The sequence below is a fragment of the Vicugna pacos genome, chromosome 6, assembly GCF_048564905.1.
Source record: "Vicugna pacos chromosome 6, VicPac4, whole genome shotgun sequence".
Classification (NCBI taxonomy): Eukaryota; Metazoa; Chordata; class Mammalia; order Artiodactyla; family Camelidae; genus Vicugna; species Vicugna pacos.
The window spans coordinates 87,536,017-87,559,840 of NC_132992.1; positions in this window are offsets into that span (position 1 = coordinate 87,536,017).

The window sequence follows — 23,824 nt, forward strand, 5'->3', positions numbered from 1 at the left end:
ACCTACCCTGGGCCCGGCTGTGTGCCAGGCGCGGGGGATGCGAGAAGGAACAGGAGGCTTTCGGGCTGATCTCGTCTCAAAGCACCTTGAGGCTCAACCAGAAAGGAACAGCTGTCTCCGTTGGCTGGGTTTATACTTTCCCCATTAGACACGCACTGAAAACGGAGAAGCCACCACCTGGCTGTCTGCGCGGAGCTGCTGATCAAGCCACCTTCCTTCCTGCAGGGCAGGCTGTGGTCTCGGGCTCTGTGGAGGAAGGCAGACTGTGCTGAGTCTGAGATGTCCGGCTCGGTCCAGCGAGCATGTGCGGAGCCCCGGGACACAACTCCAGCTTTAGGGACCCCACCATCCATTCATTTACAAACGTTAGGTTAGGACGCAGTCAAGAGAAGAGCACAGTGAGTCTAAATTTAGGTCAGATGGGCGAGTTGCCAGAAGAGTCATGGACACACGCTCCGGTGCAGGTTGGAGGGAGGGAGGTGGCCCCCGAAACTGGAAGAATCAAAAAACCTCCTGGAGGAGGTGACATTGGCTCTGGGGATGGGAAGACTTTGATAAGCAGAGATGGGGTGGTGAAGACGGCCCTGCGGGAAATAGAGTCACTGTGCACCCAATATTGCTGGTTTGATTTGTACAGCAGTGTTCCCCTACCTTTTCACACCAACACTGGAAACTGATTTGGAAATACTTATTTCGCAAGCATCCTTTGGGCAGGTACCATGTGCCCCATGCTGGGGTAGCTGCTGGGGGTGTGATGAAATGTCCCTACCATGTTATAAATTCACAGTCTAATGGGTAGGACACATGAAATGGAATTAGCAGGCGTGTTGATAAATGCAGCAGAATCAGCCAAATGGGCACTTGGACTATCTTCCCATCCATGACCATGGACGGCCCTTCTCTGCTCGAGTGAAGACCAAACCCTCCGGATCCTGCCCTTCAGCATTTTCAAGGACCTCCTTCATACAGAATCCTATATCTCCCTGAATTCTTAATTTCTTCATCTCAACAGTTCAATCCCATCAGGTCAGAAACCTGCTCTGATGTCATAAAAAATAAAGAAGTCCTTCTTTGGTGCCACCTCTTCCATCAGTGACTGTCTCCCTCCCCCGCTCCCGCTCGCTGCAGAACTTCTCAGATGAGTGACCAGAGGTCGTGGTCTCCCTGCATAGCTCCCCATCTTCAGCCTCCTCCCTACCCGTCTCCAGTCACCACCGTTCTCTGAGTCCCTCTTGACAGGCGCAGCCGTGAGCTCTTACTGCCAAATCCGGCAATAATTTCTCTGTCGTCGTATTTTTCCATGTCTCACAGTCAAGTGTCCCTTCTCCGTCCCTGAGTTCCTCCTTCTCTCCGCTTCCACACGTCTCTGGTTCCCTTGGATTTGCCTCTTCCATGTGGACTCCGGGTGTGTCCATTGGACATGTGGCAATGTGACTTAGAGAGTTTTAGCTGTGGTGGTCACTAAGATCACCATGCAAACACGCTGGGCCAAAGTTGGCCGTCAGGGGAACCCCGTGTTTCCCAGGGGTGGTGGCCTCACTGGGGCCTCATGGGGACTCACTGGAGGAAAGTAGCCCCCAGGTGGTGTGGCCTCAGGGCAAACGGGAGGATGGATTTCAGGGCACAGCAGCCGGGCCCTGCTGACATCAGCTGCCTGGGGCCAGAGGTCTGTGAGGCACTTTCTCTCCGCCACCCGGTCCCCTGCCACCCTCCAGCTGACAGCAGATATGTGAGAAAGACCAGCCAAGCCACTAAGAAGATGGCTCAGCCAACTCCCAGAATTGTGAGCTAAATACCAGACATGCATAAGCCATTAAGTTCTGGGACGATGTGTTTACAGCACAAGTTAACCAAAAACACCTTTGATTCTTGCCTAAGGATTGATCCCCCGGTAGCTTAAAAGCACTCGGTACACACTGCTAAACCGCTTTCAGAAAGGATGTGTGCACTTAGATCCCGCCCCGAGAAATATGAAGCCTGCTCATTTCACTACATCCTCACCGACACTGGATATTGTCATTCTAAGGCATTTACCAACCTGATGTGTGAGAAAGGGCACATCACTGCAGCTTAATTTGGAATTTCTTCGACAGTTCCAGAGGTTGGTCCATCTCATATTCATTGGTCACTGGTGAGGTATCTCTTCTGATCCTTCTGAAAACCCACATTATAGGAATAATTTCTGTGTCTCACATCCAGCCTGGAATGACTGCTCTGTGCTTTGGCCAGCTTTCCAGGCAGTCCCTTCATCTCTGCAGCAATTATTAGCCGATTATCTCCCCGGTGCGCCCTTTTAATACTTCCACGGTTAACCCAGTGGCTGGAGGGCTGCCTAATGACATTTTTATAGCCTGGTGCCTCTCTGCTCCATTAAGTCCCAGCTGCAGGCACAGTGGGACTCCCTGCTAATCAGTCAGGGCTGGGCAGTGTGGCTACGGCCAGAGGGTCGAGCTGGTCAGGCCAGAAGGAGATCCTGCAGTGCCCCCCTGCCGCAGGTGCCGTTGAAGGAACCCAAGCTCAGAGATGGGAAGAGACTAAGGCTGCGCTCCTGATGGGGCAGCCAGGGGCCCACGTGGGTAGTGAGCCCTTAAAACGTGGTGAGTTGGGACTGGGGTACATACAGGTATGGAACGCAGGTGGAGTCCCACTTCTGATGCTGCAGTGAAAGATGATCACACTGCGGATGCTATTTAATGGGGATTTTTTTCATTCGCGTATTTGGAGGAATACAATCTCCCTTCTTTTTTTAAAAAAATTTGTTTATAGATTTTGTTTTACAGAGAAGTATAAAGAAGCGTATAAGAAACACGTAAAATTCTACCTTTTAGGTCTCTTAGCATTTGTGTTAAGACTGAGACTTTTTCTCTGCACACAAAACACAAAAGTTTTATAAAACTTTGATCATGCTATCATACATTTTTTTGCTTTTTTAAAGAAACTATATCATGAACATTGTTTAAGTTAATAAATCTGGTTGAATACTTAAAAAAAAGAAATGCACATGGAGTTCAAAAACTTCAATCTGAAAAAAAAGTATATCTTAAGGTTTTAAAAATATTTTTGATACAATTTAAAGTGTTACTTTCTGCTTGCATTTATTACAGAATATTGGCTGTCTTTCCCCTGTTGTACAATACATCCTTGAGCCTCTTAGATCCCGTTGTCTGTGCCTCCCACTCCCCCATCCCTGTGTTGCCCCCACCCCACTCCCCACAGGTAACCACTAGTTTGTTCTCTACATCTGTAAGTGTGCTGCTTTTTTTTACATTCACCAGTTTGTTGTATTTTTTAGATTTCACATATAAGTGATATCCTACCGTATTTGTCTTTCTCTGTCTGACTTATTTCATTTGGCACAATGCCCTCCAAGTCCATCCATGTTGCTGCAAATAGCAAAATTTCATTCTTTTTATGGCTGAGTAGTATTCCATTGTGTATATATACCACATGTTCTTTATCCATTCATCTACTGGTGAGCACTTGGGTCGTTTCCATATCGTGGCAACTGTAAATAATGCTGCTATGAACACTGGGGTGCATGTATCTTTTCCAATTATTGTTTTTGTTTTTTGGGGACATGTACGCAGAAGTGGCATCCCTGGCTCATATGGTAGTTCTATTTTTAGTTTCTTGAGACACCTCCATCCTGTTTTCCACAGTGGCTGTACCAGTTTACATTCCCACCAACAGTGCACAAGGGCTCCCTTTTCTCCACATCCTCACCAACATTTGTTATTTGTGTTTGTTTGGATGATGGCCATCTTGACAGATGTGAGGTGAGATCCTTTGTGCTTTTGATTTGCGTTTCCCTGATGATTAACAGTGTTGAGCATCTTTTCATGTGCCTGTTGGCCATCTGCATCTTCTCTTTGGAAAAATGTCTATTCAGTTCTTCCGCCCATTTTTCAATAGAGTTGTTTGGGTTTTTTTGATATTGCATTGATGTTGGTTACAAAATATTGATTACATGTTGGGGTGATAATGTTTTGAATACATTGGGTTCAATAAAATATAGTATTACAATTAATTGTGCCTTTTTCTTTTTTCTATTATGGATACTAGGAAACTTTAAATTACATGTGTGTTTTGCATTATCCATTGATTGGATGGTGCTGGTTGAAGGCCTCACAGGGAATCAGAGGCAGTGGGATGAGAGCCTGGGTATTCGTGCATGTGTGTCCTGTGTGAGTGTGCATATGTGTGCTTGTGTTTGTGTGAGTATACATGAGTGCATGTGTGTGAATGTGTGTGTGTACGAGGCGGGTGTGTGGGTAGGGGAGAGAGAACTGAGTTGTACAATCAGGGTCTATAACCGAGATCAAACCTGGGACATTTTAAGTTTTGTCCTCTTAAGCTCCGGTACCTAAAATATGTCATGCGCACACCACACACGGTCTCATTAGATCCTTAGGGAACGCAGTGATCTGGGAAGAGCCGTCCTGCCTGTGCAGGGTCAGAGGAGCTGAGGAACTCATCAGGTCACACACTGAGAAGTGACGGGAGAGCTGGAGTGGTGTTGGGGCTCCCAGCCACTAAGGACCAGGTCCCGCCTCCAAGAACTTTGGGAGACACCAGCCCTCACAGGGGCTAGGAGAGGGTGAGGGAGGGGGCTGCAAGGGTTGATTTCAAAGCGAATTCCATGTTGCTGTGACCCGGTACAGGGCCAGTGCACAACCAACCACTGTCCAGCCACGTTCCCTCCCTGCAGTCATGTCACTTCCGTGGTCAGACCTTGCATTTGGCCCCAGATTCATAAGGATCAGAGAATTCGCCAAGTTATTCCCATCTGTTTGTTTAACATATGCAGAAAAAAAATACTTGCACGTTAAAAAAAGAATAAATCCCTGAGCGTATGGGACCAGCCTGGCGCGGATGCTGTCTGCCTCTGAGTGACTGTGTGACTCGCGCCTCCGTCTCCCCATTAGCAATGCTGGTCCCCTTCCTCCAGGGGGACGTACCTGGTTTCCAGCCTCCCCGTGACCATCTGCTGGTTCGTACTCAGCGTTAAACATCAGTCTCCATCTACAAAGACGAGATGATGCCTGGATCTGGAAGAGTCTTTTGACAAAACTCACCCTGAAAAGTGACCTATTCTCACCCTTAGAAAGGGACCACGCTATCCACAAGGGTCACTTCTACGTGATGCTCGCACTCTGTGCCAGCACCCTGCCAGGCCCTACACCCACGATCTCAAGTTCACTCAAAGCCCTGCAAAGTCACAGGTCAACAGCCCACTTGACGGATGCTCAGAAAAGTGACGGGCTTCCCTTGGGCCGCTTGGGTGCTAAGTGGTGGATCCACTATCTGAGCCCAAATCTGACCCCAGAGCCTTGACTCCTCCATGGGTCTCTGTTCTGTGTCCGTCTTCGTCACAGAGTCTAAAAGTCAGGCACACGCTCATCTTCACTCTGCATCAACCTGTCAAAGTAGCGCTAGCCACGATGAGAGACAAACTTCCAATCTTAGCAGCTCAACAAAATTTAAAACTGATTCCTCACCCACAAGATGCCCAGACAGGTATCTCTGATGAGCTGGCATCCCGCCTCCACGCACTGTTTCAGGAGCCCGGGCCCTTCATCCCCGCAACTCTGCCAGCTCCTGCCCACGGCCCCCGGGGGAAAGCGGGGAGATCGTGGAGGGTTGTCACTGGGGTGGTTTATGGACCAGGCCTGGGCACATTCCTCCCATATTTGGAACTCGGTCACATCCAGCCCGAGGGTCTGTGAAAGGCAGTCCAGCCGTGCTGGGAGGAGGAGGAGGAGGAAACAGGCTGGGAGGACGGGAAGCCGGCCTCTGCCACCCCCATCTAGGCAAGCGGGTAACATTTTGAGCTGTGTCGAATGGATGCGGACCTCTCTGTCCCAGGGTGGAGAGTGGGGACCTGGTTCTGTCACAAATTTAGGTCAAAACAAAAGGAAAGATCCTTGACAGTGCACACTAGAGTTGAGTGGGCCTCAGAACCCTCTAGCCCAACAAGGAACTGGCCCAGGACCCTAGGATGCTGACAGCCCTGACACAGACATGCCATTGCTCCGAGGCCAGGAGCGGGGCACTCCCAGGGTCTCGTTAAGGCATCAACACTCAGTCAATATGTTAAACAGAGAACTGGAGTCAAGGTGTATTCCACAAACTCATCAGGCGTGAACTTGACATGCAATTCTAGATCACATGGAGGCCGGGGGGATTCACGACGCCCACCACTCAGCCCAGGGGCTGAAAGGCAGAAGCAGACCTGAGACCTGCTCACAGCAGCTCAGATCAGTCAGACTCTGGTGTCCGTTCAGATTTGCAGTTAATTCGCTGATTTGAACCGCACAAGCCGGGTATGGTTAGAAGACAGAAAAAGTTCTCTTTTTCTCATGAAATGATGCTCATGCTGGAGACTTCAGATCGGGGGCTGTACAGTCTTGAAGAAGGGTTCTAGAATTCAGTGGATTCTGTTCTGCTAGAACAGAGTCAGCCAAGCACAGCCCAGACCCAGCCTGCAGCCCTTTTCGTACAGCCTCTGAGCTAAGAATGGTTTTCACAATTTTTAAAAAATGGTGGTAAAATACATGTAGTGCATAACTTACCATCTTAACCATTTTTAAGTGTATAGTCCAGTCATGTTAAGGTTATTCACATTGTGAATTGCCAACCTCCAGAACTTTTTTATCATGCAAAACTGAAACTCTGTACCCAACAAACAATTCTTCATTTCCCTCTTCCCCGGCCCCTGAGAACCACCATTCTGTTTTCTGGCTCTGTGAGTTTGACAACTGTATATACTTCATACCAGTGGAATCAAACGATCTTTGATTTTTCTGTGGCTGGCTTATTTCACCTAGCATAATGTCCTCAAGATTCATCCACGTGGTAGCATGTGTCAGAATTTCCTTCCTTTTTAAGGCTGAATAATGTATGACTAGACCACATCTTGCTTGTCCAGTCATCTGTCAATGGACATTTAGGTTGCTTCCATCTCTTGGCTATTGTATTTAGTGCTGCTGTGAGCATGGGTGTGCAAATATACTTTCGAGATCTTGCTTTCAATTCTTTTGGGTCTATGTTAGGAAGTGGAATTTCTGGGTATGATAGTTCTATTTTTAATTGTTTGAGGAACTGCCATACTGTTTTCTGTAGTGGCTGCACCATTTTACAACACCCCGCCCTCCAACAGCACACAAGTGTTCTAACTTCTCTACGTCCTCATCAACATGTTATTTATTTTCTGATTTTTTTTTGATAGTAGCCAACCTAATGGGTGTGAGGTGGTAACCTGTGGTTTTGATGTGTACTTCCCTAATTGTTAGTGATATCGAGCATCCGAGAAATGTCTCCTCATTTGTTCATTTTTATATTGGGTTTATTTATTTTTCATTGAGATTTTTACCTTTTTAAACGGTTGAAAAAGGTGAAGATGGTTTCGTGACTTGTGAAAATTATATGCAGTTCAAATTTTAATGTTCATAAATTAAAATTTCCCTGGAACACAGCCATGCTCATTTGTTTATATTTTGCCTATGGCTGTGTTTGTGTTACAGCAGCAGGCTGAGTATTTGTGACGGAGACTGTATGCCTGCAAGTCCTAAATATTTTACTATCTCATCTTTTACAGAAAAAGTTTGCTACTCCTGGGCTAGGACGCAAGGGTACGAGAAAGACTTGAATGCCCAAAGGCAGGGTGTTGTTGCGCTCGGCAGACAGTGGGGGGCAGCGGAGAGCTGGATGTACTGGAGATTCCATACTGCTTCTGCTGCCTGGAATCCCAGAGTGAATTTTGCCCAGGGCACACAGGCTCGTTGGCTTGAAATGGTTGGTGGAAACCACCAGAATGTGTGTGAGACTGATCTGGGAGAGAGCAGACTCCCCAGGTCTCCCTGCCTTCCTGCCTCTCCTTCATGTGGATGCCAGACTGCTCTTCCCAGCAGGCAAATCTGGCCCCACCTCTTCCTGCTCCACACTCTCCACTGGCTCTCTCTGTTCTCTCAGAGATCAAGTCTAGTTCCATCAGTGTGGCTCCCAAGGGCCCTTCTCGCTCTCTCTCTCTCTGCCTTTATTTCTTGGTCTTCATCGCTTGTTTCCATCAGTGTGAGCTGACTCTGAATGTCACACTCCAGTAATACAAACACCATGCTCCCTGCCTCTTGTGGCGTTTTCTGGCCTACAGGCCTTTGCTCACACTCTCTGGTGGTGTGTTCTCACCCTTACCCCCACTCCTCCACCTCCTTCACTCTGATAACCGCCTCTATCCCTCAGGCTCAACTAAGGCTCCACCTCCTCCAGGAAGCCTTCCATGACTACCTATTTCCACCCCAGACACAGCTAGGTCCTTCTCTCCTGGCTCCTTTAATTCTCAGTATCTACACCCTCCTAGTGCCTCAAACAGGGCCACAGGTGAGAGAAGGACCAGGGTCTAGTTCTCTTTGGGTCTCTAACACCTACGAGAGGTTCCGTCACAGAGCAGGCACTCAGCAAATGTTTGGAATGAATGAATGAATGGACGAACGAATGAGCATAAAGTCCCATCGAGGAAAAGGAGTGAGACCCCTCCAGGTCTGAAAGCTGCTTTAGTACTGTGTTCCATTTTCCCAGGGAGGCTGGACCTGGGCAGAGATGTGGGACATCGCAGATCCCTGCAGCTTTGTGAGCTAAACTGGTTAAGAAGTGTCTCTTCTGCTGCCGGGAAATTTTACCCAGTTTAGTTGATGGCCTGAGGCCCTCCCTGCCACTCTTTGCCTTCAAAGTCTCAGTCAGGTGCATTTGGCACTTGAAATGGATCAGTTCCCACGGGGACCCCAGCGGACACCCCTCACATGGCCCTCTGGAGCTGAGCAAGGCGGTAATGTTCCATGACGGTGTAAACCCCCACTCTCCAGAGCAGGAGGAGGCAAGGACTCGGGGCAGAATAAGCTTAGTGGGTCCTCCTCTCATTCCATGTCCCTCCCTGGACTGGGGTTCACCAGCCTGAGGTTGATCAAATCCAGGAAGGACACCAGAGTGGGCATCAGATGACCTGCGTCTGAGGCTAAGCCCTACCGGCAGTGGCTGTGTGACTTTGGGGAACCGCTTGCCCTCTCTGAGCCTTGGCTGTGACCACTAGGGGTTACTGGAGAAGGACCGCATGAAGATTTATCTGCAAGGTCTTTCTACAGTGTCAGTGGCTCTGCAGATATGCAAGTGGCTACTGGACAGGCCACACAGGTCACAGTCACCACACGCTTAAAACCTCTTGAACAGTTGTCTAGAACCATTTAAAGGAAGAGAACCTGCAAAATTCTCTGACGCACCTGTAGCTCTACATTCTTCCAGAAGGCTGTCCACACAGCTCAGCTCAGAGGCCTCAAACTCAACTTAGAATTCGCTGGAGGAATTACTCACTATACAAACAGACTTCTCCTGTCGGATGCAATTTGTAAATATCATTTTCAAAAGGAAGTCAATTAAAACTTCCCTGCTGACTCAGGCTTTCCTGAGCCTGCCCTCCCCGGCTCAGAAGGATGTCGCTCTTTGTAAAGAGGCGTGTGGCCTTTAGGATTCATACTATGAGAATTCTCCTTCCTTCTATTAATTAGATAAGATCTGAGTTCGGTAGAAATCTTTTAAAGTGTCAAGCTCTTGCTGTTGAGCCATTTTCCCTTGGACATCCATGAAATGTGGTTCTTTCTTTCTACATTCATTTATTCGTTTTTTCAACAGATGAATGCAGTCCACACACCTCGTTCGAGTTTGTGCTTGACTCTCACCTTCTCCATGAGGTTTCCCAACCACCTGTTTGCTGCTACAACCTGGATCTCCCAAGACTGCTGGCCCCCCTCTCCCTGCTCACTCGTTTTCCCCCATCACCTCTAACTGACAAAATAAGACGCTTATTTATTACATTTATTGCTTTTTCCCTCTCCAATTAGAAGGGATTTCTGACTGCTTTCTTCACGCAGGTGCCCGAATGCCGGGACAGTGCCTGGCAAAGAGCAGGGGACCAGTGCACACTTTTTAATGAATGGATGACAAGCGACGGACTTGTCAGAAAAGACCTGAGTTTTCAGTCTAGGACGGAGAAGACCGTGACCCAGGTCAATGGAAGGACGTGATGTTTACTGAGTGCTTTCCGTGGGCCAAGCCTTCTATTATATAAGGCATCTTTGTTGCTTCATCTTCACAATGACCCCACAACTTAAGTGATTGTTCTATTTTTCACACAAAGAAATGGCTGTCTGGAGAAGTCAGGCTATTTACTGAAGGTCACACAGCCTGTGAGAGGTGGACCCAGGTTGCAAACATGGGCAGTCTTACTCTTAAGCTCTGGGCACTGCAGCATGCTCAGAGGAGCAAATGCACTGGCGCTTCAGTAAGACTTCCTGGAGGAGGTGGCATCTGCACCACCTTGAAGACAGGACATGGGATGGACACCCAGGGAGGCTGTGATTTATGATGGAGAAAAGGGTGAGCTGCCAGCCTGGAGAAGGGGTTTTTCAAGGAGGGAGCAGTGACCAGGGTCCAGGCCACATGGGAGGGACAGCAGTGGTTGAGAAGATTGGAAAGGCTGAGTGGGGTCACGCACCAATTGAGATGCTGGTTCAAAGTAACCACTTTAATTTCCAACTTGCAAAGCTTTCCTACGGGCTGTTGAAGGATGTGTCTTGCCCTCTGGAGTCCTTAAAATAGTCAGAAATCAGCATTTCTCTGCTCCGCATCTCTTCAAACGAGGCCGATCTAGGATGTATTGAAACCAAATAGAATTACCTTTTGAGTCTCCTGGGCCAAAGAGGTTATAAAAAGCCCATTCAGCTAAAAGTCCAGCTGTTGCCAAAACATTTTTTAAAAAGCCTGTCAGTTGTAATAAGTGCCTACTACGAGCTAGATAGCTTGCCTCTGTTCTGTGTGATTTAAGTACTCCGAGGCAGGCAGCGTGATGGTCATTGTAAAGATGAGAAAATTGACGATCCAAGAGATTAATTTTCTTTTTCAAAGTCCCAGGGCTGGTGGAGGCAAAAGTCCCAAGCCTGTGCTCACTTGCCTGATGCTTCTTCTGCCCCTGAAAAAGTGCATGCCATCCCTTTGGAAATGCTGCTTTAGCAGTTGCCAACAGGGTGTCTACTGTGAAAAATTCATTTTAGATCGCCGCGACTCATCCTTTTAGGGAACCATGGAAATGGTCTCCATGGGAGCTCCACTTGATCCTTTTAGCTGAGAAACTCCTGCAGGGCTAAGCAGATGAAGGGAGCTGGGAATTGGGGCTCCGTCAGCCCTCATTTGTCTGTGACAGTTTGGGAAAGCTAATGCCGAGGGAAGCATCCCTTACAAGATCAGAAATGTGCACTCCGCTTGCCCTGCCTAAGTTAGAGAGCCCTCCCGTTATTTATGCATCCACCTGGATGTTCATCCACTGGACTAGGAATCTAGGAATGTAGAGATGAATTAGACACGCAGTTCCTACCTTCCAGGAGTTTCCAGCATAGGAGGGGAAACAGATGAGTAACAGGTAATTGCAGTGTAGTTCCGCCCGGGCAGGGAAGCCGTGGTGAAAGGTACTCCAAGCGGTGAAATAAAAAACTGAGAAAATCAGAAGCTTTGAAAATACGCCCTATTAGCCCAAATTCTGATCCATTACTCCAGGTGGTCCGGCAAGGAAGCAGGATGGTTTGAATCTTCCCCCTTCCATTTTGAGAACAGCATTGTGTTTCTGGATCAGTTTGTTTCTATGCACTGCATGAGCTCTTCATCACAAACCCTGCAGTCCCCTAAGGGTGTGTACAGATGCTTCGGGGGGCCCTCTAATCCAGAAAGGCTCCCAAGCACAGACTTTCCCACTGTGATGCTGTACATTGTTCTGGTTTGAGGGGCTCATGAAATGACACTTCTCTTTTCCAGTCTGAGTTCAGCAGATGGAGAAAAAATAGCACCTCTATGCATTAGGTTGGAGGATGTAATAGTGTTTTTTTTTTTTGCCGCATAACAAATAATCCCCCAACTCAGTGGCTTATGAACAAAAAGAAAAAACTTTATTTATTTATTTATTTGTTTGTTTAAGGTGCCTCATTAGTGCAGTAGGTAGCATGTCAGTCTCACATTCATTTAATAGAGGTGCTGGGGATTGAACGCAGTACCTCATGCATGCTAAGGATATGCTCTGCCACTGAGCTACACCCCCCTCCCCCCATTTACTTTTCTGACTCGTGGGTCTGTGTCTATTAGAGCAGTTCTACTTCAGGCTGCAGGGAGGGTTCGTCTCTGTTCTGTGTGTCTCTGATTCTGGGACCAGAGGGTCTGTGGGCATGCCCTTCTCACGGCAGCCGGCAGAAGTGTGCGAAGGATCAGCAGACGCTGATGCCTCTTCAAGTCTCAGCCTGAAACTCGCACTTTCACCTCTGTTCCACTGGTCAAAGCAAATCACATGGCCAAGGTCGGCATCAGTGGGGCACGTTCACCCACAAGGAGCCTGTCCTGAGGACAGGAAGGAAATCATGTGCAAGGTGGCTTGAGTGTCTGGAAACAAAGGAGACACTGAACCCTTTATCAGAAGATTCTGCCCACTCTTATTGGCACAGCACTGGCATCCCCCTGCCTCTGTAAACCCAACACCCAGGCAAAGGCAGCCCCAAATATACACTTCCTGCAGGAACTGGGGTCCCTGAGAAGGAGAAGGAGGGAGGAAGGAGGGGCTGAGCTGGACACACCCACCTCCCCTTCCCCTCATCAGGCTTCATGGTGTGAGTGACAAGTTGGAAGGAGATCAAGAGTGCTACCCTAATTGATGTCCCTCGAAGTGGAAACATAGAGCAGAAACAAGGTTCCCTCCTGGTGCAGCCAAGTGCACATGGTACATCTTGGCATTTGGCCTTTCCACAGCTCACCGATGTCAGCTTCCCCCACACTCTCCTTGCAAGGGTAGTACCCCACAAGTGGCTATTTGTTTTGAAGGAAATTAGAGTAGTGTTCATTTATTCACTCGCCACCCAGCTATTGAAAATTTAGTATGTGTCAGCACCATCAGGTATGTTTAAGATCATAGACCTCAGACACACTGGCTTTAGGACCCCCATCTTTCTTCATATCAAATATATTAAGATACACCAATCCTACATACAATATTTCTTTTGTCTAAGAAGTTTTGAAAAGCTTATAGAGCTTTGGTTTTACTTTTTAAATCACTTGGTATAAGTGATTCTTTATGACCGTCTGTGATTTCTCAGCAACCATTGTGCCTATGAGGGATTCTGGCAAAGAGAGAAAACCTATTCTACACATGCTTTCAATTGCAATGACATTTTATGAACATTAAATGGAACAATTAATGAAACTGACTTACTGTTATGGTTAATAGACAAACAGTAATTAACTTTATTTTGTACTTTCCCCCACACCCCGAAATTTAAAGCTATCATTTTTTTTCAGGTCGCAAAATTTCTTTCCCTGTTCTTGAATATTTAGCTCTCCCTAAGCACCATGCTTATTTATTTATCCTTCAAGAATGAGATAGCACTGAGCACTGTGCAGGAGGCTGCAGATAAAAGGGCAGAGAAAGCAGGAGACTTGCCTTCAGGAAGCTCTCAATTCAGATGGAAAACAGAAATGTAATAATACAAATTACAGGGGCTGGTGAGAAATGGGATCATAGGATGGCGGCCAGGGCTCAGTGGGCACAAGAAAGGGGAAGGGGCATCCACGGCAAAGGCTTCATAGAGGCAAAGCAGCTTAACTGTGACCTGGAGAGTCAGTGAGCCTTCCAAAGGTGGTGAGAGGGTAAGCAGGGTTGGGGAGAGCAGAAGGGAGTCTGGGAAGGGAATTCCAGTTTTAGGAAAGGAGGTGGGGATAAATGGAAAATCATGGAGGAGCATGTTTGGAAAACTTGAGGGAACTTATTATGGCTGGAATACAGAAGGGGAGGAGGAATGTGGCAAACATGCTGATGTGGGTGCCGTCTTTGTAACTGAGGACCTCATTCATCTGCTCACCTGGCATCATGAGATGCAAGTCTAACTCAGAAGGTCTGGGATTTTTCTTCTGTTAAAGTGTTCCTGCACCATTTATGTTGCTCTTTTTTTTTTTTTTTTGGTTAACTTTTTTTTTTATTAATAGGCTAATATTCTGCCATTGTTTTTAATTTAAATTTTATTTATTATAAAAATCTCTTATCATAAGGCACAAAAAATCAGATGGAGGGCTTGTTTTAAACTCTTTCCTTCATCTCTAGGTCAACCCACCGGGGGCCTGGACGCTTGCCCGGACAGCCCAGTCATGTAGATCTCTTCTCTCTTTCCTCTCAAGCTATTAATTCCTTAAAATTTTCATTCCACCATCTTTTCCTTTTCAGTTGGAAGTGTGACCTAGAAGTCTATATTAGCTTCTCAGGGCCGAGTGGCTTAAAACAACCAAAATTGATTCTCTCACAGTTCAGGAAGCTAGAGGTCCAAAGTCAAGGCATCCGCAGGGCCATGCTCCCCCTGAAGGTTCTGGGAGGAAACTTCCTTGCCTCTTCCTGGCTTCTGGGAGCTGCGGGCACTGCTTGGCGTGCCTTGGCTTGCAGCTCCATCACTGTCATTTCTGCTCCCGTAGTCAGATGGCCTTCTTCCTCCATGTGTGTCTCTGTGAACCCTCTTCTCTCCTCTTCACCAGTCACTGGATTTAGGCTTCAAAGCAGTCCCACTCACCTTAACTAATTATGTCTGCACAGAACCCATTTCCAAATAAGGTCACAGCCCGAGGTTCTGGGCAGACATGAATTTTGAGGGACACTATTCAACGCACTGCAGCCTCCTTAATTTGATTCCTGGCTTGGCCAGTTCTGTCCTTAGTGCCTCAGACGTAGATTTCATCTTTGCAACTGCATCCCAGGTTTCTTGCAGACTCAGTGTCCCAGCCCACCCCTTTTCCTCAGCCTGCTGTCCTGGAGTCCCGGACTCATCTGAGGCTCCTGGAGCCTGTTCCAGAGAGGCCACATCTTCTTCTGAGATGCCCTGCAGGTGAGTCCTAATAGTTTTCTTGTGCTTAATGGAGAAAATAATTTTCAGGGAGATTCCTTTCTCCTGAGATTTCCTTGCAGTGTGGCATTGTTTTGTGTCTGCATAGTTTTCGTGGGTGCTGGGGTGGCCTTCCTCCTCTATTGACATATTCTTCATACAGACAGAGTCCACCTGCCCAGACCCTACACATCTGGGCAGGTGGGGCTTGCCACTGGCAGAGTGCTGGGAGAGCTAAAGCCACAGGAGGTAGGGGGTGTGCCTGACTCCTAGCCCCATCTCTGGTACCCGGCCGGCGTCCCCTAGTTTAGCTCTGCTGACCTGGATGAGACCTTCTTCTGTCCACGCAGTTGTACCAGGGGGAGCATTGGTGCTTAGAAGAGTGGCTTCCCTTCAGCTTAATCAGAATCACTCGTGGATCTTTTCACAATTCCAGATGCCTGGGTCCTACCCCTGAAGGGCCCGGAAGTCAGGGGAGGGGTTGGGCAGTCGGCATTTGTGACGATTCCACGAGGGGCCCTAAGACACAGCCAGGACTGGGAAGCATGGTAGCACGATTTGTTTTTGCTGCGGGGCTGGGAGGGCCGGAATAACGACAGCACATCCTTACACACACGTTCCTGTGTGCCGGGCCCTGTCTGAGCACCTTCTGAATATGTGCTCCTCATGCCAACACTATGAAATTAGTACCTTAATTATCCCCAGTTTATAGATGGGGAAATTGAGGCACAGAGAGGTCATGTAGCCAGAAGAAGTAGAGGCAGGATCTGAAGGTTTAGTCCTAAATAATACTCAGATTCTCCCTCCACAACTGCAGGGACTGTTTGACCTGCTCATCGTGGAAGTCTCAGTCCCCTGCGGCATACAGCAGGGACTCAATAAAGGCCTGGTTTGCCCCATGATAATCTTGCGTGAATGAGGCTGGTAGTGCGAGCATCTTTACTTCAACGTGCTGCTGCTGGGAGCCAAGGAAGGGGGAGTGCAAAGGGAAGTCTGGACCCGGGCAGGTGGAGGATAAGCCAGTGGTCACATTCCAGGAGGACACTGAGAGCCACACCTTCACAGGAGCTAGAGAAACAGGGGCGACGGACACTGGGTTGACAGAGATGGCGTGTGAGCTGGTTGGCCAAAGGGTAGAGGCCAGGACAGCCCTGGGGGGAGGGTGGCACTCTGTGTGCCTCCCTGGGCTGTGTGTGTGGCCAGTTAGAGCTGAACAGAAGGAGCTGTGTGACTTCGGACAAGAGTCTCAAACTTTCCAAGCTTGTTTCCTTACCTGAAAAGGGGATCACTGACACCCGTTGGTCCCCATCTTCTCTTGTTGCCAAGGGCTTAGACTGCTTCTTATGAACAATGCTGACATATTTTGATGTTCACAGCAATCAGCCTGGGTGTGCCTTGTAGGGGAGAGTGGAACACAGGTAAGCCCACGGCGGGCACAGAGAGACGCGGGGTTTCCGGGGCTGCAAGTGGGCAGGGGAGGCGGGGAAGGACCCCCTGTCGCCCAGGGAGTGAGTGGAAGAGAGGAAAGGGGGCGGAGCCGTCGAGAGGGCTCACGGTCAGCGCTGTGTCTCGGGACCCCTCCAAGGCTGCTCTCAACCCGCCCCCAAGGACAGCAAATTGCAGTCACCTTAGGAGACGCTGAGACAGTAGGTGCTCAGCAGGAGCTAGGAGCGAGGAAGCAGAAAGTGGAGTAGGCAGAGAGAACGAGGAAGGTGAGACTCAGGGCAGAAGCCAGCTGAAACCCTGTGAAATCCTGGGGAGCGGCTGGACCAATGTGGAATGGGGCTCTGAGCCAGATTTAGCAGGAGTTCCTGGGCAGGAGCTTATACTGATGACATGGTTACATTTCAGCTATACAAAGTATTCCTTTTGTACAAACTGAACTTCTGTAGTTCCTGTAACCAAGAGATGAAGTTCCTTATAGTTGACGGTGGTAGTTCTTAAACTTGGCTACAGCTGGAATCACCTGGAATCTCTGAGGGTGGGGCTCAGACACAGGCATTTTTTTAAACCATCCCCCCAGGTGATTTCAACGTGCTAGGCACAAGGTCGGCGGAATGCATGGTAAAATTCTTAGTGGTATTTGCTGTTTTTATTTTTGTTGTGATTATTGTTACTTCTATAAAGAAAGAGGACTGTTGCCAGGCCCCTCCCGACATGTGCTCTGATTTGATGGGAAGTACTTGCAGCTAAAGCACCAGGAGAGATACGTTGCCGGGAGATAACTTTTGTTTTCTGACAAGTGAAAGCCAATGGAGTCAATTAAAGTTAATTTAATTACCAAGGAGCAATTTGCATGCTAATCTAGGTCTCATTCTCTCTTTCCTTATTATTGTAAGAATCCCCACCAAGAATGAACTTTCGTAAGAAGAACTCAGGAACAAAACCAAACCTCTGGAAAGTTGAGGAACTGCAGCATCTCGCTCCTCCCGGAGACGGGTCCCAGGGCTGACCTCCTCCAGCACCTGTCAGAGAGGTTTTCCTCGGGTCTTCCTGCTCTGTTTCCATTATTTTTTAAGCTGTAGTTATAGTTCCATTGACCGTTTGTTTCTTTAAATGACCTTCAATGCAGACAAAGAGCCCCAGGCTGCAAAGTTCCCTGTTATTTAAAGATACAAAGATGCGGAGTAGGCACTGCTGGGTTTTGTGACTTGGGGAAAATACCCTGGTACCAAAGGTGACCTTTCTTTCCTTCCTCCTGAAGTGATGGGTTCATTTGCCTCCTCACTTGTCCCTGCCGGAGTCTAGATCAATCTGAATAACTTCACCAGTGGAATGTCAGCAATATTTCATTTTCCAGGTGTTTCCAAAAAAGCCAGCTTCATTACTGGTGCTATTTTTATCACTGTCCAATGTTTCCCTTTCGTCTGTGGTCTGCCGGGATAAGGTCCCTTCCCAGTGACACATGGGCCTCACAGAGTTCTGCGGAGAGTGGCATGTTTGTGCAGCTCACCCATCCTTCCTGCCTGCTCTACCCTTGAACTTTCTTCCCTAAAGCCGAGCTCTGTCTGTTCTCGAAGACAAATTCAACCATCTCTCCCACAGGAAGTGAATGTCCCCTCCTTTGGGCTTCCTCCCCCCCCCCCCCCCCGTGTTTGTGTTGTCTGTATCTTTCCTAGGGCGGGGAGCTCTCCCCGTACTGTGGTGCTGAATGTTCTTCAAGGTCAGAAGGATCAGGCCATCTTCCTCTTGCAGGAGAACATGGTGGTGTAGAAAAAGCAAACGGTGCTGGGAGACGGGTGTGTCCTTTGGAATGGGGTTTGAACCCTGGCCAGGCAACTTAACGAGTAAGGTTGGATAAGTGGTCAGACCTGTCTGAGAGGGGTTTCTCCTCTGTAAGCCAAGTATCAGAATCCCAAAGTCAGAGGCTGTGGGCAGCAGGCAGTGAGATACTCTCCATCAGGTGTCAGACACAGAGGCAGGAAGAGTAGGGACACCAGGATTTACTGAGTTCTCTGTTTTCCTTCTGTTGGACAGGCTGACAGTACCCATGGATGGAAGAGAGGGAGAAAAGGCAAGAAAGCAGGGGAGCAGACAGGAAGGGTCTGGGGTGGTAAGGAAGGAAGGCAAGGCAGGGGAGGGGTGGAGGCAGAAAGGCAGATGATGGAAGGTAGGACCAACGGACATCCAGGCAGCTTCTGTGTCTTAGGCCAGGCCTGGCCTGCAGGGTTCAGCAGGGCAGCCTGGCCAGCAACTCAGGTAACGCTGTAGGTGCGATGGGGACGTGGCTGGTACAGCCTGAGCAGAGCAGGGCTGTCACTCAGTAGTTAGGAGTCCGGTTCTGGGCTGTTCTGGGCTGAGCTCAGTTGGACGGGCAGTTCTGCAGCGAGGCCAGAGGTTGGCCTCCTCCTGGTGGCTCTGAGGGAAGAGCCTCTGTGGTCAGGAAGCCACAGGTGAGCTGGCATCACCCCAGAGCAAAGCACACTCAGTCTTAAAGGGCCAGGACTGGTTCCCTGGAGATATTGAGCATTTATTGAGTGCCTCCTGTTTGCTGTGCCAGGTGCTGAGGCTGTCACGGTGAGCAAGACACTGTCCCAGACTTGCAGGAGCTCCTAGGTTAGTAAGGGGTCATGATACCAATAACTCGCAGTTCTGAGTGGTAAGTGCTGTGCTGGAGGTGAGCGGGCGCTTGTGTCAGGGGACAAGGATGGTTTCAAGGTAGAGGTGACATCTGAGCCGAGTCTTGTGCTTGGCCAAAAAGGATGGACGCCTGTTCCCTTTAGAAAATGTGTCAGAGCTGCATTTGGGGGCAGGAAAGAGCATGGAGTCTGCAGCTGGGAGCTGCTCTTATTATGACGAGAGGGGAGGCTGCGGGTGGAGGAGGCGTGGATGCCAGGCTAAGGCCTTGATATTTTATCGTGAAGGCATGGAGGCGTAGGTGAGGGTGAGTCCCTTCTCCTGTCCAGCTTCAGTTTCCCCTTTGGTAAAATAAGGGGACTCTCCCTTCAAGATGCCCTTTGTTTTCTGCCCTCAGAGACCATGTTTTTGAAAGATGTTGTCTGTCAGATAGAGCTGATTTAATAACATTAGGCTTTCCATGTTTTATTGAAGACATTCATAACTTGCAACCAGAGCTTCTGGTCACAGTATAAGCAAATTGGGTTGATGTCATTTCATGCAAGAGCCGGTGTGGCCTCATCGTGGCTGGGAGTACAGTGTCCCTTTTGGAACTTAAACCACTGAAAACCACTCCCAGCTCTCCATCACGGCCCCTGGGAGCCCAGAGTCAGGGCTCCTGGGGATGCGGCAAGACCAGGGCACCTGGCTTAGAACCAGCATGCTCATTCTGTGAAGGCTGCAGACTTTGGAGTCAGAGACCTGAGTTTTTTTTTTTTTTTTTTAATTCAATCATCCATCGATGGACATTTAGGGGATTTCCATGTCTTGGCTGTTGTAAATAGTGCTGCTGTGAACACTGAGGTGCACATATCTTTTCAAATTAGAAATCCCTCCGGATATATGCCCAGGAGTGGGATTCCTGAGTTGTATGGTGAGTTTATTCCTAGTCTTTTGAGGAATCTCCATACTGTTCTCCACAGTGGCTGCACCAAACTGCATTCCCACCAGCAGTGTGGGAGGGTTCCCTTTTCTCCACAGCCTCTCCACCATTTGTCGTTTGTGGAATTTTGAATGATGGCCATTCTGACTGGTGTGAAGTGATACCTCATTATAATTTTGATCTGCATTTCTCTGATAATTAGCGATAATGAGCATTTTTTTGTGAGTCTATTGGCCATTTGTATGTCTTCTTTGGAGAATTGCTTGTTTAGGTCTTCTGGCTATTTTTGGATTGGTTTTTTTTTTTCTTTTTTATTAAGTTGTATGAGCTGGTTATATATGCTGGAAATTAAGCCCTTGTCAGTCTCATCTTTTGCAAATATTTTCTCCCATTCTGTAGGTTGTCTTTTTGTTTTGTTTATGATTTCCTTTGCTGTGCAAAATTGAGTTTTTGTTTTATTTTGTTTTGTTTTTTAATTTCAAGCCGCCTGCTTAATCTGCTGTGATCTTGGACAGGGTGAAAAGGGCCCTCCCTTCAGCCGTAGATGTCTGTTACAGGCAGGGCACTTAACCTTTTGCAGCCGCATTCATTTATAAAATGGGGATAGTTTCCCCCTTGCAGAACTACTGCAATGATTACGTTAACATTTAGAAATCCTGGCATATGGTAGGTGCTCCATAAATGATAACGTTTTTTTTCTTAATCTCTTTCTTCCTTTCCACAGGGCATCCCGGAGCACAGGCGGAACTCGGGGGTGGTGTTACCCCCCATTCCCCTCCCCCATCTCCAACAGTGCATTTGTCATTCAAATTCAGTGTCAAGACCAGTGCCCTCACCCAACTCCCAGCCAGATGGCCTCCCTCAGACCTCTTCTCGGAAGCTCCAAGCAGCATTGCCCTTGAGGCACTTTGGGGGATCTTGCTGCTCCTGGGCGCAGAGATTAAAAACCACAGACAGACTCCACGTAGACTATTCCCCTTTCAAACAATGAGGTCAGTGTATCACACACACAACTGTGTGTAACTCTCAGAGGTGCGGAGGGCCACCAGGGTAGGATTTAATAGGGGAAGAAGAAATACCTGCTCTGGAGCCTGGCTATGTAGGAGTTGCCATCAATAACTCCCCACACAGAGCCTCTCAAAGTGATTAAAATGAGTTTTCAGTTTCCTTTGAGATTTGACAACTTAAGATATTAATACATTACCAGGAGTGGAAATGTTTAGAATATTGAATGTCATTATGAAAAAAATAGTTCCTTCTTCCCAAAAAGGTGATTATAAATTTTGGAGAAATGTGTCAGAAGGGGAATGAGGGCGTGGGCGTTGATCTGTCTGCATGAGAAAATAAATGTGCCATCTTAAGTACTCTTTAAAGGTGTAGCTCTGCCAGTAAGAGTGATTGGCTTGCTCAAAATGTACAAAGTGCAGCCAGATAGGGGGCCATCCGGGCTCTCAGAGGAAGGGCGGAGATGAGAAGACAGAGGCAGGGCCAGGAAGAGTGGGCTGGGCTGGGAGGGGGACTGGGAGCAGGAGAAGGTGCCAGTGTGATCAGGAGGGCAGGCTCAGTGCAGTGGAGACAGCAGCAGAAAGCTTGGGGGGAAATGGCACAGAAGGAGAGTGTGGCTCCCAATATCTTGAGTTATCAGCAAACTAGGTTCCTCTGTGTGCGTGCGTGCGTGCGTGCGTGCGTGTGTGTGTGTTGGGAGGGTGTTACCTCTTTCCATTTCATTTGCACCTATTTTCGGAGATCTGTGAACTTGTCACTCTGGGTAGCAGGAAAAAGAGCTTTGGAATTGCAACTCCGGGCGATGGTTCACCCCCCGAAGTCTAACCCTGTTTCCTCATCTGCCAAATGGAGATCACACTCTTACCTTGTGAAACGAGCATGAAGGTCAAATGAAACAACCAGTACAAGCACTGGGCCTCGAAAGAGCTATGTTCTCAGTAGTCAGTTCATTTTGTTACTGATGGTCACCCTCACGGTTGTCACGGGGCCACCTGGGTCGCCTCATCACTCCCCTCCCAGCACGGGAGCGTGGCTTCCTCAGCCTCTGTCACTGGCGATTCTGAGTTTCCCAGCAGGGCCAGGCCGGGTGCTGGCCGGGGTCTTCCCAGCTGTCTGGGGAGCATCTGCCAGAGCCAAGGGCTCACTCCCCTGGCCCCTAGGAGAGGCATCATTATCATATAAATGAGAGAAGGTCCCCAAATTGCCCTCTGAAAGCAGGGAGGAGGGGAGCAGGGGCCAGTCACCTGGCTGCTCCCCAGCCCATCCCTGCAGGACTCTGAGCAGCGGCTCCCCTCCCTCTCTCCCTTCTACCATCAGGACACACATCCGATGATACTGCTTCTAATACCGTGCTTCCACATTCATTTCTTTGTCTAACTCAAAGACATTCTGTGAGCATCTAGTACGTGCCAGGCCCTGGGCGGGATAGAAGCATCACGTTCACAGTCACTGACAGCACTTAATGGGCACTGCTCGGTCCTCGGCACCACTCGATCATGTGCCCGGTTTAACCAAAGCTGGGATTTCAGGCCGCAGCACCCGATGGAAGCAGGCTCTCTTCTTATCTCCATTTTACAGATTGCACCTGGGAAAACTAAAAGTCACTTCCCTAGCATCATCTAATATCCAGTTCATTTCCCTAAATGAGGGACGGAGAAGCTTTAACTCAAAGCTCCTCTCCATTTTATCCAAGGTAATCCTGCAGCACATCCTCGCCACTGTTGTCCCTGGACTTTGCCATTCATTAAATCAAACAACGGGTATCTTTTTTCATTCTGGGTCCTCCTCAGTCTAGTGGGGTTGGTGGGGGGGGACAAAGAGGAAGCAGGTGAGTAAACAATGAGAGGTGGCCACAGTGGTGGAGGTCATTCTCTGGGGCTTTAGGAGCATGGAGGAGGGGGCCCAATGCAGTCCAGAGTAGGCAAGGAGGGATCCAAGGGGGACAGAAGACTAAGTTGGACCCTGAAGGACAAGAAGAAATGATAGAGGTGGAAGAGGGCAGGAGGGCATCCCGGGCAAAAGGGGACAGTACAAGCAGAGGCAAGGACATGGGACACATGGATGAGACAGGCAGAGAAACTCAAGCAGTTTGATGTTGCTAGAGTGTGAAGTGTAAGGCGAGAAGTAGTGAGAAATAGGGCTGCAGAGGTATGCAGGGGCCAAATTATAAAAGGCCTTAAGTGTAGGGTTAAGGAGGTTAAGTTTTATCCTCCAGATGATAATGGATCGCAGACAGATGAGGGTGATGATTTGTGTTTGGTATATGGCTGATGGCTGCAATTTGGAGGCACAATCATATAATTCATTCATTCAGATATTTATTGAATGCCTTGCATGTGCCAGACACTATTCTAGATGCTGGGAAACAGCAATGGACAAAGTCTAGAATTCCTGTCTTCACGGACTTTAAAACTGGACAGAGGGAGGCAGACAGCAAACAAATAAGTGTCAAATGTGCCAGAGGGTGGCAAGTGTTATAGAGAGAAATAAATAAACTGGGACAAGGGAGAGTCCAGGGTGCTGTGCAGGGCGTGTGTGTGTGTGTGTGTGTGTGTGTGTGTGTGTGTGTGTGTGTGTGTGTGTGTGTGTGTGTGTGTGTGTGTGCATGTGTGCATGTATGTCTGTGTATTTTTTTTTAATTTTATGGAAGTGTAGTCAATTTACAATGTTAGTTTCAGGTGTACAGCAAAGTGATTCAGTTATACACATACATACATATATATATATATATTTTCTTTTCAGATTCTTTTCCAGTATATGTTATAAGAAATTAAATATGGTTCCCTGTGCTCTACATTCAGTCCTTGTTGTTGTTTTCTGTTTGTTTGTTTCTTGGGGGGTAATTAGATTGATTGATTGATTGATTTTGATGGCGGTACTG